Source organism: Bos taurus, chromosome 22, assembly GCF_002263795.3.
Source record: "Bos taurus isolate L1 Dominette 01449 registration number 42190680 breed Hereford chromosome 22, ARS-UCD2.0, whole genome shotgun sequence".
NCBI lineage: Eukaryota > Metazoa > Chordata > Mammalia > Artiodactyla > Bovidae > Bos > Bos taurus.
In genome coordinates, this window is record NC_037349.1 from 12,066,554 (window position 1) to 12,085,161 (window position 18,608).

At 53.9% G+C, this 18,608-nt stretch overlaps 1 protein-coding gene and 1 non-coding gene across 7 annotated transcripts in view; one reads left to right on the top strand and one right to left on the bottom strand.

The window, feature by feature from the left end:
• Nucleotides 1-13,895, bottom strand: part of SCN5A (sodium voltage-gated channel alpha subunit 5) — a 105,026-nt gene extending 91,131 nt beyond the window's left edge. For 5 of the 6 annotated variants that reach the window (XM_059879457.1, XM_024982393.2, XM_024982396.2 and 2 more), the window contains exon 1: nucleotides 13,735-13,895. The gene's annotated coding sequence lies outside the window, so the exon portion shown is untranslated. 6 annotated transcript variants of the gene reach the window in all.
• On the top strand, nucleotides 8,175-8,281 carry LOC112443541 (U6 spliceosomal RNA). The gene has a single exon (XR_003031953.1). It is a non-coding gene; the product is annotated as a U6 spliceosomal RNA (small nuclear RNA).
• Nucleotides 13,896-18,608: the final 4,713 nt, after the last annotated feature.

Below are 18,608 nucleotides of genomic sequence, written 5' to 3' on the forward strand. Positions count from 1 at the left end.
CCCCAGCAGCAGGGCAGCTTCAGGTTCCAAAGTAAACCTGCCATGAGCGTGCTTTGTCTCTGGGTCCCCACAGGTGGCCCACTGTGGGCGGGTGGGATCCGTTTTCTCCCTTGTTCTCCACTGCCTGCACCTGGCTCTGGCCCTGCCCTTCCCTCAGAAGCTCGGGGCCCACGCCCTGCTGAGGCTGAGGCTGAGACTAGCTGAGCCCTGGCTGCAAGCTTTCCAGTGACAGCGGGGTAAGGAGACGTCGGTGTAGATCTGAGGACACTCCAGACTCCATACCCTTCTGGCATAGGTGCACAGGCCCTCAGCTTTGTGGGAAGAACCCACCTCTGGCTGGGGAAGTACAGGGGGCCTCTGTCTCTCACAACTCCATCATGTGGGGGAGCCGGTCCCAGATTTGATTCAAAGATCACACAAAGATCATACTCTTCTAGATGCCAGCATTTCATGACTCTCACTCTCACCCAGGACAGCCTCTCCATCTGCACAACTTCTCCACTGGCAACAGTCTCTCCACCTGCACCAGTCTCTGTACTTGAACCAGTCTCTCCATTTTGGACTGCCAGGAGATCAAATCAGTCAATCCTAAAGGAAATCAATCCTGATATTCATTGGAAGGACTGAAGCCGAAGCTCCAATACTTTGGCCACCTTATGCAAAGAGCCGACTCAATTGGAAAAGACCCTGATGCTGGGAAAGACTGAAGGCAAGAGGAGAAGGGGATGACGACAAAGGATGAGATGGTTGGACGGCACCACCAAGTCAATGGACATGAGTTTGAGCAAACTCTGGGAGATGGTAAAGGACAGGGAGGCCTGCCTTGCTGTAGTTCATGGGGTCTCAAAGAGTCGGACACGACTGAGCGACTAAACAATAACAACTCCGTTTATACCAGCTTCTCCATTTGTACCAAATTCTCCATCTGCACCATCATCTTCACCTGCCCTCTAGGCTGGGTCAGCTTCTTCCAGCTGATCCCTCTTCCTGGGCCAGTTTCCCCTGTTCTGTCACTTAAGCTCTAAGGAGCCCTTACTCCATCCTGTCCCAAGTCCATCAGTGGATTACCACGTGCATCTCTCCCTAAGTTCTGCTGGCTCCTGCGAGTTCTTGGGAGCAAACGGTGAGCCCTCCTTTTCAAACCGGCTCCTCCTGACATCATCTCCTCGGACACTGGCCACAATCCCCCAACTCCACCAAACATCAGGCCTCCATCTCCACAGCCACTGCCCTGGGATGGGCTTCCTGGCTCCAACTGGGACTAGTCCTGAGCCCACTGCCACCGCCTCCTCCCTCGTTCCTTCCACCTGCCATGTGCGGCTCCCACCACTCCCTGGCTCAGACATTCCCAGCACTGCCGCTGGCCTGTGCTGGGCTGAGTCGCTGCAGGCTCCTCTCACTGCCCCACCTCCTCCAGGAGATCCTCTCTGACTGCCCCCGCCCACACTGACGTCCCTCCTCTGGGCCAGGAGGCTGAGGCCGCATCCCGTCCTGGATCCCTTTCTGGCCTCAGCTGCCCTCTGACAGTTGGTGGAGTGGGTCTGGTCTCCCCAGACATGTTGGAAACCTCTTCTGAGGACAAGGCTCCCTCCTCTGAGTCACTAGCCTGTAGGTACAGGAATTCACATCTGGGTGGAGATGCTGTAGGGGGAGAGTATTGACTGTTCACACCAGAAACTCGACCTCCCTAGACTGTCTCATCTTTTTACATCTTCCTGAAAGAAGATTTCCTGAATGCACAGGGCACACAGCTGGTGCTCAGTCAGTGGTGGTGGTTATGATGCCGGGACATGGGACAGGACAGCCTGGCAGCCCGCAGTGCAGCCGCGTAACGTCGAGGTGGAGGAGGGACACGCAGACATCCCGGGCGTCAGCACTGAAATTCCTGAATCCCCAAATGCCCTTCAGTCCTGGGAAAATTAGGCCAGCTGGCCGTTCCCTGTGGTGAGGAGGGACCCGACTCCAGCCTAACCCCTCCTTGCAGCCCCTTCCTGCCCACGCTCCTCCCGGATCCTGAAGGCAGTTCCTGAGTCACTTGTGGCATTTTGGTCACCTTGGAATTGGAGCCTCTGGAACACAACAGGCAAAGAATATTCTTTGCCATGTAAATTTATGCAAAGCACTCTGTGGAAGTGGTTCCCTGGCTTCCTAGAAAATCTCTGCTGGCTTCCTTGGCTCTGGGCGCCTCCTTCCTGCCCTGCAGCCCAGGTGACCTCAGGCTGGAGCACCCATTGCCCTGGGCAGTGGTTTCACCCCTGATCTACCCCTGCCCCCTCAGTCCCGGCGGCTCAGGGAGCTCAGGAAGTAGGAGCTCATTCCCCATAGGCAGAGGTAAGGGTACCAGGAGCCACTTCATTTCTTTCTTGAGGAGAATCCGTTGGAACTAATCAGTACCTCAACACATAGACTCATTTTATTAACTGAATGACTCAGTGAGCATTTAATCAGCACCCACTGTACACAGCCCTACAAATTATTTCTTAGAATACTCTTCTTCCTCAGATGATGGATTCCAAATCAACAGATGCAATGACAGGAAAGGGAGAAGAGTCACCAGCAAATAGACTGTGGTAGCTTGTAAGGATACTTCCACTGGGTATTGTTGAGACTGGCATGAGGAGATGCCCTGGGCCAGAGAACCCAGACTTGTGCCCAGGTCTGCTTGCCTCTCTGTCTCTGAAAGGCTTCCAAGTCCAATGCGGGACAGCGGCAAAGTCAGGGCTGTGGCTCGGAAGCAAGACGGCCTGTGCGATCCTGGGTCCTGGCCACTTGTGTGTTCTTGGGCAACCATCAATTGATGGTTCTCTACCTCACTTTTCCCACAGGTAAAACAGGGTTAATAACAGTACCTATTTCATGGGGCTGTTCTGAGGCATAAGTATATTAACATTTGCACATGCTCAGCACATGTGTCATTTGCTATAATCATTGTGGTTATCGTTGCCATTCTTTTTTCTCTCAAGAAGTCCAGCTCAGAAGACCCTTCTCTGAAAAACCTTCTGGTGGCCCACACCTGTCCTCCCTGCCTGGCTGGTCCTTCCCTTCCCTGTGTTCCTGGCATACTGCATTCCCATATTTGGCTTTATCACAATTTGCTTCCACATCTGCCTCTCCCTCTCCCAAAGCACAGTCTGGCCCCCAAGAGGAGCCTATAAGGGCCTGGTGAATGAAGGAGTGTATGCGTGAATGAACAAGTGCCAGCTTAACCTTTCTATTCCCCAGCCACTAACCACACCGTGACCTTGGACAATGTTATTACCACCCACCTCATCCTTTCTGGACCTCAGTTTCCCCAGCCATGAGCTGAGGTGGGTCAGCCCAGCAGCGTCACCTGCTAATTACCTGCCTGGGAGTAACTTCACACAACAATCCTAGGACGAAGGGAGGTTATTATGCCCATTTTACAGATGGGAGACCTGCTGCCACCATCCGTGGCGAAGCCAGGCCCGTGAGACTAACCACTGCACGACACTGCCTCCCGCCTCTGCCGGCACGGAGAGCAAGGAGGAAGGGCCAGGGTTACCTGCGGCCTGCCCCTCTGGACTGAGCATGTCTGTGATCCTGGCTCCAAAGCTAAGAGCCAGCCCATCAGCCTCCATGGAGGCTGATCCTCCTCCAGCGCAGCCCAGCTGGCCAGGACCACGCCCAGGCGCCCATGTACGGCCAGGGAGACCTGGCTGATTTCTGCCCCTGCCCAGAGTCGGCATTTTCTCTGACAGCAATTTTCTCTCCACCTCAGGCTCGTGGAGCTGCTTGGTACCAGGGCGAAGCCACCCCGACCCGCGGCTCGTGAGCACCTGGCATGTGGCTCGTGCCCGTCCAGATGTGCTGTTGTTACATCCACACCAGCGCGGAAAGCTGCTTGTCACGATAAAGAAAGCCAACTATTTCATTATTAACTTTAAAACATCGATTACAACTTAAACTGATCATATTTTGCATATATGTACTGGGGGAAGTAAAACATATTAAAATTAATTTCACTTGTTTACTCTTGAAAATGTGGCTACTAGAACATTTTTAATTGCCTCTGGGACTTCGCATTTGTAGCTCAAATTATATCTCTATTGGGTGGCACTGTCTTAGAGTTCCAGCCACTGGACCCTTAAACCCTTACAGAACTCCACCTGCTTCGGGGCGGGGCCTCTGGCTGGCCTGGGGGTGGGGGAGGGGAGGGAGCAGAAAATGAAGGGGAGGAGGGATGGAGGGGCGGGGGATGGGTGGGAAGCGAGCCATCCTCAGTGGACTAGAAAGTGGCCACCCGGGTTTCTGGTCTTGGCTGTGGGTGGCTGTGCTGGCTCCAGCCACAGGTTGGGATGGGAGGGGGCGGCGGGAAGGGGAGGGGTCAACAGCGTGTTTCGGGCCAGCCCTCCTGCCCAGGCAATTATCTGCACAGTCCTGGCTCTCCCAGGGTAACAGCTTGGACAAAGGCTCAGCGGGGGTGTCAGCTGGTGCTCGTGGCCTGTGCATTCAGGTCCCTGCTCCCAGATCAAAGGCACATTGGTACGTCCTTGTGCGCACAGGGGCTTCAGCTAACCGGCTCCCTGCAGGCTCCATTCCTTTGAGGCTGCACAGGCATTAACCCTGTCCACTCTGGAGCCGGGTCCTTGGGAAGTGGGGAGCCGTGTCACGAAGGGGCTTTTCTTCCCCAGCCGCCCTCCCAGCCCCCAGAAATCTGGGGAAGTCCTGCAGAATCATCCTCATCTCTCTCTGAGGTGAACACGCCCACCCCAGAAGCCGGGGATGCCCTCATTTACATGCATTTGCATCTCATTTATTCCAACACTCAGGCAGAAGCTGAGGCTAATTCAGCTGACAGCAAAACCTCACTGGCTTGCTCTGCTCAAGTGATTCCCCAGGCAGGGAAGAAAAGGGGATCCTTGAGACCAGGCCCCCTTCTGGACTGGGAGCTGTGGGCAGAGCTCAGGTCCAAAGGGGCACTTTGGAGCCAAGCCCTGGATTCAGCCCAAGCCTCCTGCCTTTTCGTCCCGCTTCCCCGCAGTAAGGGTGGGGCCTGGGGGCTAGGAAGTGGCAGGTCATCTCATCTGAGTGTTCCGTGGTGTTTCGGTGGCAGGTCAGAGGAAGTGCAAACCCTCCACTGGGCACACGGCACTCCCTCGCCCCAAGCTCAAGTCTCCTCCTCCCGCTCCCCTCCAATGCCCATGACTAAGGATCTATAATGTGCTGAGCAGCTCTGAGCTGTCAGTCAAGGCCCAGCACTGCCTCCGGCTCTGGGTCTCCCGGGTGGAGACCTGGATCATCCACTATTCAGAGACCAGAAGTTGGAGAGCTGGCTCAGTCACCCTGGGCACTTCGGCCCCAGACCCTGTGGCAGCTATACCCACACAATACATACAGCCGGGCCAGAAAGGTGCCCCACTGTGGCTCAGGAAACGCCCTCCAGGCATAGAGGTGCCCCCGAGATAGCAATCAGCATCCCAAGTCTTTCTCTGACCCGGTTCCTTCCAACTCACTTTTCTCAATCCCTGGGTCAAAAAAAGCCTCCACAGGGGAACTGTGTACAGATGCCATGGCAACCGAGGCATTTATGGGGGCACCTACTGTGTGCACTGAAGAAGACACAAATCCCCCAGAGAAACCTAGGAGTCCCCAGAGGGAGAAGCCAATCCACTAATCCACAAAGTTCACGCCACAAAACTGTCCAGAACACAGCAGAGCCAAATGTGCGACCCTTGAGCCTTAACACTCTTTTAAACTGAGGCATAATATACACCTAAAAATGCACAGATTTTAGGTGTACGGTTGGTTGAGTTTTAACAAATGTGTATATATGCCTGTGTAACTACTGGGGCTTCCCAGGTGGCGCTAGTGGTAAAGAATCTTTCTCCACCGCAGGAGACCTGGGTTTGATCCCTTGGTCAGGAAGATCTCTTGGAGAAGGAAATGGCAACCCACTCCAGGACTTTTGCCTGGAGAATCCCACGAACAGAGGAGCCTGGTGGGCTACAGTCTATAGAGTCATAAAGTCAGACACGACTGAAGAGAGTTAGCAGGCATGCGCATGTAACTACTACCCCAATTAAGATGGCTCCCCACTGTCCCTTTCCAGTCAACTTCTCTTGACTTCTATCACTGCAGATTAGCTTTGCCTGTTCTAGAACCTCTTATACATGGAATCACAACGTATGGGCTCTTGTGTGTTGTGTTCTTGCTTAACATAATGCTTTTGAGACTTTTACATTTTATTTGCTGGTGAGTGCCATTTAAATTTGGAGAAGGCAATGGCACCCCACTCCAGTACTTTTGCCTAGACAATCCCATGGACGGAGGAGCCTGGTAGGCTGCAGTCCGTGGGGTCGCTAGAGTCAGACACGACTGAGCGACTTCACTTTCACTTTTCACTTTCACGCATTGGAGAAGGAAATGGCAACCCACTCCAGTGTTCTTGCCTGGAGAATCCCAGGGACGGGGAAGCCTGGTGTGGCCGTCTATGGGTTCACACAGAGTCGGACACGACTGAAGCGACTTAGCAGCAGTAGCAGCAGCAGCCATTTAAATTACTTGTGCAATTCACAGGAACACAAGTGACCCATCTGGGGACAAGTCCTTAATTCAATCATAAAGCACAGGGCTGGAAGGGACCCGAAGTCCAGCCGTCTCTGGGGACGATCGGCCCCGGGGGATTCTTACGGAGTTTTTTTTTTTTTTTCTTCTTCCCTCAGACATTTCCCGAAATGGAAGCTCAGCAATTATACATATAATAGGCACCCAGGCCCAGCAAGCGAGTGGGGGCTTTCCCCTGCATTTCTAGTTTCATTATCAACTAGCTGTCGCTTTATGTAACTGGCAGTCTGCACTGCCCGTGACCCAGCACGGTGGCAGGGTTGGCACCGGAATGGGCTTCTGAGCTCCTGGGCCTTCCCCTGCTCAAGTCTGGCCATGGTGGGCAGGCCTCTGTTGCTTACCCTCTCTGTACCGCTACACCAGTTGGGTGTCCCACGGGTGGGGCCCTGGGCCCTAAAGGGAATGGGCCCAGGGCTGGGATTTTTCCCAGGAAGAGGCCCAGAAGCAGGCAGCAGTGCTGGGCAGCAGAGAGCAGGCACCTTGGCTCTTAGAGGCTCTCTGGACCACTTCCCTGCTCTCAGCCCAGGTCGATGAGGCTGGGGCTTTGATGGCCACTCGAGAGGTATTGACTGGGATGGGCTGGTCCCTCCCATGGCCTGATCTCCCCCTGCCCCCATCTTAGATCCTCCTGGGTACCTCCCAGTCCAGATGGAGGGATGCTAATGTAGCCTGAGAACTGAGTTGGTACTTCAAGCCAGATTACCCTGCCCCCCATCCTGCTGTCCCTATTAAAATTGCCTCCTGAGCCAGGTTCTTCCTTCACACAGGCCTTCGAGGAATCAATACCAGCCAGAAAGGTGTTTACTACCCTCCTGATGCCAGCAAGAGCCTTTCTACTGTTCAAAATCCATTCCCAGAAAGCCCGGGGACTGCCTGGGCAAGGCCTGGGTGGGGCCAGGGAGACACCGCTCTAGGCCTAGTGCCAGCTGCGTGCCCGTGTGACCTTGAGTCTAGGGGGCAACCAGCAGCGGCCCTGGCCTCCTGGGGCTCTCAGGAGGGAAGTGAATGCCCTTGGAGATGACGGGCAGTGGGATCTCCAAGTGGGTGAGGCATCTTCTCGAGCCCACACAGACTCCGGGAGAGTACCTTTGTCCTTCTACTCAGCTAATATCTCTGTGGGGACGTGACTTTCCACTGTCTCCCTGGGAGATTTAATCAGAAGAAATGAAGAGGAGAGAAAGAGAAAGAACTCCAGCCTCAGATCATAAAGATTCTTCCGAAAACAGGCTGAAAACTTGACCTGCTCTCTTTTGCCTCTCCAAATGCTGTGCGCTTTCCATGGCTGGGCTCCCATTCCACCTTCTCCAGGCAGCCTCCCCTGGCTGTTCCTGGCCACACTGACCTCCGGCTGGAGAGACTAAGCTCCCAACTCCAGCCTCGCATTTACTCCTGGGCAGACCTCTCTCTGGCTTGTGGGAGAACCGGGGAGGCCCTGAGGTCCTTTTCTGCTCTCCCAGAGTAGTAAACAGAGTGAGGAATGAACAAGAGATGGACAGGCTGTCCCACCAGACTCTGGTTTCGACAATCACAATGAAATTTTCTGCTGGGCCTGGGGCACACCAGGTACTCCTCCAGAAAACAGAGTTGGAGTGCTTGCTTAGGCAGCACATATACTAAAATTGGAATGCTACAGAGAAAATTAGCATGGCCCCTGCCCAAGGATGACACCCAAATTCATGAAGCGTTCCTTTTTTTTTTTTTTAGAAAACAGAGTTGGAGATGGATAGACTATGGACGTCCAAGCTCCCCACACCAAGGCTGTGGTGACTCTGCAGAGATGGGTGAAGCGGGCCTGCCAGGAGAGGTGATATCACTTTCAGAGTCCGTGAATCAGATGGCTCCAACACTCTGCCAGCTGTGGTGGCTGCCCCCAAAAAGCCTAGTCCTGGATTTCCTCCACCATTTAAGGGCCCCAGGTCCCAGGAATTGACTTGGGGGTCTCTATAAATAGCACCCATCCCATATTGATCATCTTAAAAACACACAGTACGTTCCAGGCCCACAGAGAGGAGAAAAGTCTAAATATAGTGTCATCCCCAGGAACTGCTGCCTGTCCGAGGTGAGTGGTATAAGCAGCACATAAGCAAAGGGGTGGTCTGAGGGGGCTGAGAACTGGGAGGGCAGGGGGTACAGACACAAGGGACCTCTCCATCCCCACACCAGTCCCTCTGCTCCAGCACAGCAGCCAACCCTGCTCAGAAGTTTGGTCCTGCCCCAGGCCTTTGCACTGGGAGTCTTCTCTTTACAAGACACTCTTGCCCCAGATCTCCTCGGGATTGCTTCTTTCGTGTTATTCAGGTCTCAGTTTAGTCTCCTCCTTCAAGATGCCTTCCCTGACCAGCCTGTCTAGAGTCACTCCCATCTCTCCACCACCTCATCCTGTTTTATTTCCTTTATAGCACTGGTTGGGCTTCCCTGGTGGCTCAGATGGTAAAGAATCTGCCTGCAATGCAGGAGACCTGGGTTCGATCCTTGGGTTGGGAAGATCCCCTGGAAAAGGGAATGACTCCCCACTCCAGTATTCTCGCCTAGAGAATTCCACGGACAGAGGAGCCTGGCGGGCTCCATAGGGTCACAAAAAATCAGACACAACTGAACGACTAACCCATAGGGTTGCAAAGAATTGGACACGACTGAGTGACTAACACACACACACAGCACTGGTCAAAATCTAAAATTCTCCTTGGTGTCTATTTGTTTCATGGCACCCAGCCTGTCTTTTCCAACAGTATGTAAATTTTATGAGAGCAGGTATTATATCTGAGTTGTACAGCTTCTAGAAGGTTCCCTGGCAGAGATTATGTGTTGGACACCCAAACCAGGTGCTCTCCAACCACCTAAGGCTGAATTCAGCCTCAGACCACCACCACAGGCAAGTCTGGGCTGGCAGAGGGCAGTGGGCATCGAAGCCCGGGCTCACTTTGAAGCCCCACCCTTCCGTGACTGTGCCTGCACCGTCCAGCCTCTCTCCACGGGCTGCCCTGGCTTCATCTTCTTGACCCTGTCTCCTTTGTGCATTTAGCCATAGGACTTTTGGCCCAGCCCCTCTACTTCTGGAAACCTGCTCTTGACAACCTCATCTTATCCCCCAGACATCAGCTTTCTGGAACCCTTTTCTCTCCTCAGAGCAAATCTTCCTCTTCTTCCTGCCCCTCGCCCCCAGCAGGAATCACAGTTCCTGCCATCAAAATCACCCTCTCAGAGCAGCATGGGAAGAGTCACTTCACCCTAGGCCTTCCTGACCAGCCCACTGGACAAACCAGAGCATCCGAGAACACCATGGGCACGCTTTCACCTCACAGATCTCCCGCCCTCCCTGGGAGGGAGAGGCATCTTCCCCATAAGCTCGCGCATGTGGACATACCGCACGGACACACGCCTGCCCGTCCACCCCAGGCCCTCCTACAGCACCCCCTTGAGCCCACCTCCCCCTGGCCTGCTCCCCTCTATCTCCTCCCTCTTAAACCATCAAACTCTTTGAAAGAGCTGTCTACACATGCTCTCTGCACGTCCTCACCTTCTGCTTGCTCCTTAACCTACTCCAGACTGAAATTCCATTCTCACCAATTCATTCATTCATTCATTCAACAACACACCCAGCACCACATTCGGTGGGTGTCAAGAGGGAAATTTCTGTGGTCAAGGTCACCAGCACACTCACAGTCGCTCAATCCAATGGACACTCATTTTAAAATTATGCATTCTTTTTCATCTATCCACGAGCTTCTCAGAATGTATCTTAACTCTCCCTGGCAGAATCAGGAGACTCCCGGGACATGTGCCCTCCGTGCTTTCTGTGACACCTCCCACTGCTGGCTCTCCTCCCACCTCTCTGACTGCTCCATCCCAGCCTCCTCTGCAGACTTCTCCAGCCTCAACTGTTGCAGTGTCTCAGGGCTCTCTGGACTCAACTCTTTTCTCCCACCCTCTTCTCCACATTAGGATTGCCCTGGTGCTTCCAAAACTACTGATGCCTGGGCCTCACCTCTAAGTCGAATGAACTAAAATTTCTGGGGGTGGAGCCTGGGCATAGATTGATTTTGTTTAGAAAGCTTTCAAAGTGATGCTAATATCATCAGGGTTGAGAACCACTGGTCTGCATTCTCACTGAACAAAATATAATTAATACTGCCATGGCCCCAATGACCAGCCTCTGCGGATGATTCAAAGTTTCTGCCTCCAGCCCAAATCTCCTTCCTAGACCCTCGACCTTTCCCTCCAACTGACTGTAGGGTGTTGGCATCTCCCTGGAAATACTACAGGTTCAGATCAGGACCCTGAAACATTCATCACCTTCTCCTTGGTTCTACATCAAGCTGATCAACCCAGATTCCACTCGTCCATCCTCCCCTCACAGTGTGATACGGCAGCAGTGAACCTCACTAGTGAGCAACTGAAGCTAGGGGTGGGAGAGGGCATATCCCTTAACAGGGAAGGAAGTGGGACACCACAAGTTCTGTCGCCTGTGGTCATCTCCCTGTCCCTGTCCTTCAGCTGAAAAACTTTTGGCGGAGCCCATGGTCTGCACTGGACAGGTAGTACAATGCAAAGCTGTTAGACTGACACCTGGGCTCACACTCAAGTCCCGCTACTTGGTAGATGTGTGATGGTGCGCACGTTACTTAACCTTTCTGGGCCTTTAGTTTCACCATCTACAAATTGGTCCTTATTATGGTCTCTGCCTCCAGGGTTGATTCAACGATTCAGCAAGATGAGTCTTATAAAGTGCTTAGTGCTGTGCCTGGCTGGCAGAAAGCACTCAGTGAATGTTCGCTATTTTTAGTACCATTACTGAGGATAAATTCCCAATTCCTGAGCGGAGCTCACAAGGGCCCCCGTGACTGTGACCTTGGCTTTAGCTTCCACTCTTCTCTTCCTCATACCATGGGACCCGTCGGGTCACTGAACAATTGTACTGTTTCACATCTCTATGCTTTTGTACCTGCTAGACGTGATGGCTAGGCTGCACCTTCCCCACCTAGAAAACTCCTATTCATCCTTCAAAATCCAGCAGGAAAGTTATTTTTGTTAGATAGATACCCTTGACTTTCCTGGCCAAAGATAATCACTCCTCTTTTGAGTGGAGTGGGGATACACTTCTACGGCTGCACACTTTTCCAATAAGCTTCCCAAGGGTCAGCAGGAATCAGCTTCCTATGAAGAGAACTGAGACTGCTGTTTACCACTGTCCCATGTTGGCCCCAGAACTCCCTTCTCCTTGGATTCCCTAAACACCAGCTCCTGTGCTCCCCAATTCCCAGCCCTCTCTGGCACTCCCCACCACTACACCGAGTTCCATCTTCATGTTGAGTGAGTCAATCCTGGAAATCTTCCAGAGGACCTTCAAGCACCACAGAGTCACTACCAAGTCCCCCAAAGGCATAGCAGCTGGCTGTACCACACTGGGCTGAATGCTGGCTCTTGGCACCCCAGGGCCAGTTCCCTTTCTGCTCAGATTCTCTGGGATCAGTCCTAGGTCAATTCAGCTCTCAGAAAGTAGATCTCAAGGCATCTTCACCCTGAGTGGGGCCCCCAATCCACTGACTTCTCAGGTGACCTTGTATTAGTCCTTGACCCACTCAGCCTCAGTTTCTCTCCACCCTGGCATGACGTGGTGATGATGATAGGGTTGGATTAAAAATTCACTGAGGCTCATTTCAGCACAGGACTGGACATTCTGGTATAAAAGCTATGTTCCCGACTCTGGCAGTTCTCTGACCCGACCCGACCCTCACTCCTGTGACTGCAGCAATGCTTAAGCTATCAGCCCATGCCACTCTCAACCCACCTCCCAGCTCCATTACCGCCCACTCTCCTGCACCTGCCCAGTTCTAAGGGGGAAAGGCTGATGGCAGCAGTAGGGGCCTGGGCTTCTGATGGCGGGGCCTCTGCCACTCAGGGACCCTCTGGATCCTGAAGGGCTGTGGGAATCAGGGAGAGGGGAGACGTGCTGCTGCATGATGGGCTCATATGCAGCATCCACATGATGCTGTCTAAGCTGTCTGTGGAGGTGCCTGGGGTCTCAGCAGGATGGGAGGAGACAGCTGGGGGAATGGAATACCAGCCCAGAACCCCAAGAGGAGACTGATACCATCACTCCCACTGGTCTTAAGCACTAAGGAGAGAAGATGACTCCTGCCACAACCTCGGCCATGGCTTCCGGATTCGGCTGTGCGCTGACCTCCAACAGGTGTTTGCAAGGCGGGCCTAAGGCCAGCGCCTGGTCCCCAGCATTCCCCTCACCACGAGCACTCTCCACATATCCAGCCCCCACAAGGTTAGGAACCTCTGCTTCCTCCCAGGGCGCCACCAAAGGCGATCAAATAACAAGTAGAAAACGGCCTTCGGTCAGGGCGCTTGGATCTGCCCCGTCAGAGCGAAGAGGGCAAAGAACTCGCCCGATCCCAGCGCACAGTCTCCCCTGGAGAGAGCCCACGGAGATCCCTCCGCAGCCAGGGCTCACAGAGACCAGATGTGTCCCCGTTAGGGCGTCAAGAGGGCACAGAGCTCTCTTTATGTTCGGAGCGCGCAGAGACAGGACACACGACATACATCTTTTCCTTTCGGGGTCCACAGAGATCTATCCCCGGTCAGGACACGCAGAGATCTCACCCCAGAGAGGACAGCCCCGGCGGACTGCTCTACAGGGCCCAGAGAAAGGAGGGTGCATGGCCCCTTCATTCCCAGCCCTGCTCGGTCAGTTCCCCCGCTCTCTGGAGTCACACTCACTGCGCTCCTAGTCGCTGTTCTGACCTTGGGGTCTCCGGCCTCCGGAATCCGGGTCCCAATCCCAGACCCTCCCCGAGTCTGCGCCAGGATCGGCCGGGAAGCCGGGGCCGCAGCTCCCCCTCCCCCGGCCCTCGACAGCGAACTGGGAAACCCGGAAGGAAAGGGAAGGGGAGGGGGCGCGCGCCGGCTAGAGACGCCCCCCTTCCCGGGGATACCCTCCAGCCAGGCTGCTCTGCGCCCCTTCCTCTCCCTCCCCTGCCCTCGGGGGCAGAGATGGGGGAGGGAGCCTGCCGGTGGACCCGGGGCTGGGGAGGGGGCGCGCAGGGGTTGGAGGCTCCAACCCTCGGGGAGGAAAGTTGGGCGGCGGCAGGCAGAGGGGATTCCGCCGGGCCGGGGCTGCTGGAGGAGGCGCTCGCTCACCTGCTGGTCCCCCGGCCCGGGTCCCGGGATGGGCGACAGCGGCTCGGCACGGACTGGCTCGGCGCGGGGCTCCGGGCACCGGGCGCAGGCTCAGCGGCCCCGGGGGCGCGATCCCCGCATCCCACGGGCGCCGCCGCCGTCTCGGCTCCGCCGCTCGGCTCGGGCTCCGGGGCTCGGCGGGCGGCGCGGGCTCGGGCTGGGGGCGGGGTCGGGGGCGGGCCCCGCCTGGGCTCGGCCTGGGGCTTGGGGCCCCAGGCTGGCTCCGCCCCAGAGCGACGCGCCCCGGACTCCGCACGTGGCGCTCCGCCCGCTCTCAGGGTGAAGTCCTGGGCACCCGCCGGGGCGCACACCCCCGCGTTGACCTGGGGGCGCCCCGCCACAGAAAGCGGCCCACGCGGACACGACAGACGCGCGCAGACCCGGCACACGCGGGGGTACACACATAGCCACCCGGAGACGCTTTGCTACAGCCACCTACGCCTACGCGGACAGGCAAACACCCTGGCACACGCGGGGTACACACTCACACATGCTCACTGACTCGGCGACCCTACCACAGCCCTCACCTCTGTGGACACGGACAAACACTGACATTCGCAGACACCTGCTCTCATAGACACACAGACACCCACACGGACACAGGCAGACACATCACTGACACACACAGACACCGAGGCAGACATACTGTGACAAACTCAGGGACACCTGCGTGACTCAGAGACACATATCCACTGACACACTGACACAGAGACACACGCATAGAAAACCACAGTCTCCTAGAGACACATGCACACACACAGCACAGAAGTCTGCACAATGGTGGACACTTTCATACTGACACATTGGTACTGACAGAAACACCCAGACCAGAAACAGCCAACACAACAGACACAACCAACACGGGGACACCCACACTGAAACATACACACTCACTTCACCCTGTTGATCTACAGGAAACTTACACCTTGACACACCCGTAGGCACTCACCTGCTGGCACTGGGACAGACTGTCTCTCACACACGGATGCAGAGACCCGCACAGTGACTGGTACAGTCATTCACACACACAGGCTGACCCACAGGGAGACATACCCGGGAACACACATCCTTCTTTAAAAGAAACAGGCCACCAGTTTTTGCCCACAGGCCAGAAACATCTTTGGAAGGGACGGGCTATTGCCCAGAGTCAACACAGGAGCACACACATAAAAACACACACAGAGATACACAGCCTTTGTCTTCTTCCCCAGCAGCCTTCTAATCTCTCCTGACATTTTTTTCAACGTTCCTAAATGTAAATAGCACTTTCAGAGGGCACCCAGGTGCTGTGTTTGGCAGTTTGGAAGCTGTGACTTGCCTCTCCATTTTCGGGATCTTGGAGACATCACCAGGGGGCCATCCTCCATTTGGGACCTGGGTGTGGCGCTCCAGGGATCACTGGGTGCCTTACCTATATACTGAGGAGCTATCTGTCCCTACAGAAGGTCAGTCTGTAGGAAAGTTCAGGACACAGGACCCTTTCTGGCCAGGGGTCTGATAGGGTGGCTGGCGCCAGATAAGATAAACCACATTCCCACCTCCTGCTTCTGGTCCCCTGATGGGTCTCAGGTAGGCCAGCATCTCCCACTAGCGGCCAGAGAGGGAAGTGCAGGCAATGTCAATTTTTAGCACCACCTGACCCCATGCCTCTTAGGTGGGAGGAGAGGACAGCAGAACCTAGGTTCTCCCTGAGGTTTTCCACCAGGCTTCTGGAGCCCCAGAATGAAGATTCAAACTTGCAAACGAACTCGGGCCAAGAAGGAGACTCAGAACGGAGGCTGATGTGGGGGGGTGGGGGGCGGGCTCAGAGAGACTCTGTGCTCCATCTACATCTAGCAGAGGTGGGCTTCTCACACTCCTTATGGTGGGCACCTGGATTTTGCTCACAGGAGAGGTATGCACCCCAGATTTAAACAAGGGCAAAGAAGCTCATTAGAAGGAGGAAGAAAAGCTCTGATTCGGTTCGGATTCAGAGATTCAGCAAACATATCTGGTGGTCTGAGAGTGGCGGCAGAGGGCAGGAAAGGTTAATGGACCAGAGACAGGGCACCTCCCACAAGGAGCCCTTGTCAAGATCTGGGAGACTCCCTTCTCTTTGCCAGACCCCATTTAATGAAAGCTGGAACATCCAAGGTTTTAAAAACTGTTGCCTTTTTTCTGCTCTTCGCCCTAGCTGAGGTTCACAGTTGGGTTAAGCGCTTTGTGCATCCACAGAGGATTCCTTCCCCTCCTGTATTACTTCCTTTTGTTTCTCCTCCCTGCTACCACCACCTTGCTGTCAGCTCCCTCCCCACACAGGAGCCCTTCCTTATAGGCAGGTCTTTAAATATGTACACATCTTTGTAAAATATGCAGTATTGTGTTTGTGCCTATGGATTTTCATATGTGTGTTTACTGCCCCAGCAATTTCGTTGTTGTTGTTTTACTTCTATTGAAACTACATATGGAAAAGTGCACAAACCCGAAGTGTTCAGTGCAAGAGTTGTTTAACCCTGTTAGTTGAACCCATCCCTATAGCCAGCACACAGGTCAAGAAACTAAACGGCAACGGCACCCAGACCTCCCCTTCCTGCCCTCTTCCTATCACCAGCACTTCTCCCCTGAGATTAACTACTACACTCACAGCCAACTCCCTAGGTTAGTTTTGTCCAGTTCTGATATTTATTTAACTAGCATCAGATAGTACAAATGCTTGTGTCTGGTTCTTCTGATTAGGTTTGTGAGCCTCATCCCTGTGGCTGCTTATAGTCATATATATAGTTCATTTGTCCTCATTGCATAGAGTTCCACTGTGTGAATACCCCACACTTTATTTATCTACTCTTTGGCTGACGGGCATTGGTGATTCTAGCTGGGGGTTACGACGACGAGCACTGCTATGACCGTGCCGGGGTGTGAATTTCAGTGGCCATCTGTGTGCATTTCTGCCAGGGGCATACCCGGGAGTGGCGTTGCTGGGCCACGGGAGGGAGTGTGCTCACTTTTAGGAGGCACGGCCAAATAGTTTTCCAAAGTGGTTCTACCAACATACTCCACCAGTGGTGAATGTATAGAGAATTCTGGTTCATCTGCATCCTCTAGCACTTGGTATTTTTGTCTTTTTCATTTTAGCCACTTGAGTGGGTGGGAAGAGGTTTCATATTGTGGTTTTAATTGGCATTCCCCTGATGACTAATGAAACAGAGCGTTTTTCATGGTTTATTGGCCATTTGTGTGTATGTGCTTTCCATTTATATAAAATGGGCATTGTTCTAACTTTCATTCTTTTTCTTATGTTTCTCCCTTAGTGCTGTGATTTTGAGCTCTATCCATGTTTTGGTGTGGGCAGCTAGTTCTTGGCTTCTGATAGCTGCAGTGTTCTGTGTTATGCACCCAACAAGTTTTATTTATCCAGTCCCCTTGAGAGGGATGCTAGGTAGGGTTGAGGATGGAAGAGTAGTAACTGGCTTGTGTTTCTGTTGGCTTCATTCTGCTGATGCCTGAGGCGGGGTGGGGGGAGGTGAAGAAGCAAGCTGATTCAGGGTTCAGAATCCACTGGCACTGAGCACCAGGCATCTTAGAAGGTGGAGGTGCAGGTTGGGGCTAAAAACAGGAGGTGTGGGGAAAACCGCACACAAAAACCCACAGCCCCAGGCAGATGCCTCCTCCCTACCTCCCCAAGCTAAGGGCCGGTCCTTCCCCATCTACTCGACTACCTCTGGCTCTGGGGGCGGGCATCTGGCAGGAGTGGGAAAACTTCCTGTGAGTAAAGGGATCTACTGAGAGCTCTGGTTCTCTCTGCAGGTGCCATAACTCTGGCAAAAGACTGAGGAATTCTGCGTTGAGAAAATGACCAGCCCAAGAGAAAAGACCTCTGATCCTGGGCACCTACCCAGTCTTGTCCACTGGAAGCCCTGCCGCCTGGGAGCTGTGCTCCCTCCACGTGCATTGCCATCTTATTTCTCCTTTGTCGGTCTCCCCTCTGGAGGCTGGACAAGCTGAGTATTTGCCTGTCCAATTTCCCTGTAGCTGGGGCTGGCCACGTGATTCTTGAACGGCCTGGAGTCATAAGCAAAGCTTTGCTGGGGAAGGGCGGATTCTGGGAAAGCAGTTCCTCTCCTGATAAAAGAGGACAGGAGCAGTGGGGTGAGCTGTCTTCCTTCTTCCCCTTCCTCCTGCCTTGAATGAGGGCACGATGCTTGGAGCTGATGAAGCCATCACGTGGCCATGCAGGGAAGGCCAGAGAGTTGGAGGGTTGGCCCCAATGACCATGATCCCCAGAGCCCCCCACTTCGTACTTTCTTTCACCCCTTGTGCAAACAGACGAAACCAGATTCTCTGTCATTTGCAACCAGGTTGTGTTGGATGGGGAGGAGTCTGGAAACCCGGGTGCTCTTAATACAAACTGTATACCAGCTCTCTTGCTTTTGGCCTCACCTCGCCGCCCCACTTCCTGAGGTACCCACTGTCTGAGTTCCAGAAATGTCCTGGGGTTTTGAGGTGGAGGAGTTCTTTGCACTCCTTGGCACACGTCCCTCGGTGGGCTCTTTGAATTCAACCTTCGCCGCTCTGAAGTCAGTTACCATTCAAACTTTCAACAAGTTGTCATCATATCTACTGTTGCTTCCTCTTCCAGACGTTTTGTCCTTGTAGGGAGGGTTTATGTCTTTTAAAATTGTTTCGGTATAATTTTAGTGAAATTTTAAGAGTTGCCTTCAGTCCACTATATTTTGAAGGAAGTCCTCCATATCAGTTTCTCCTCTAGGTAAGTTTAAGTAGCAATCACATGGTACCCTTGTGGGTTGTCAGTGTTCTCCTCGGAAGGGGCTTTGCTCATGGTCAAGGCCAAGGACACG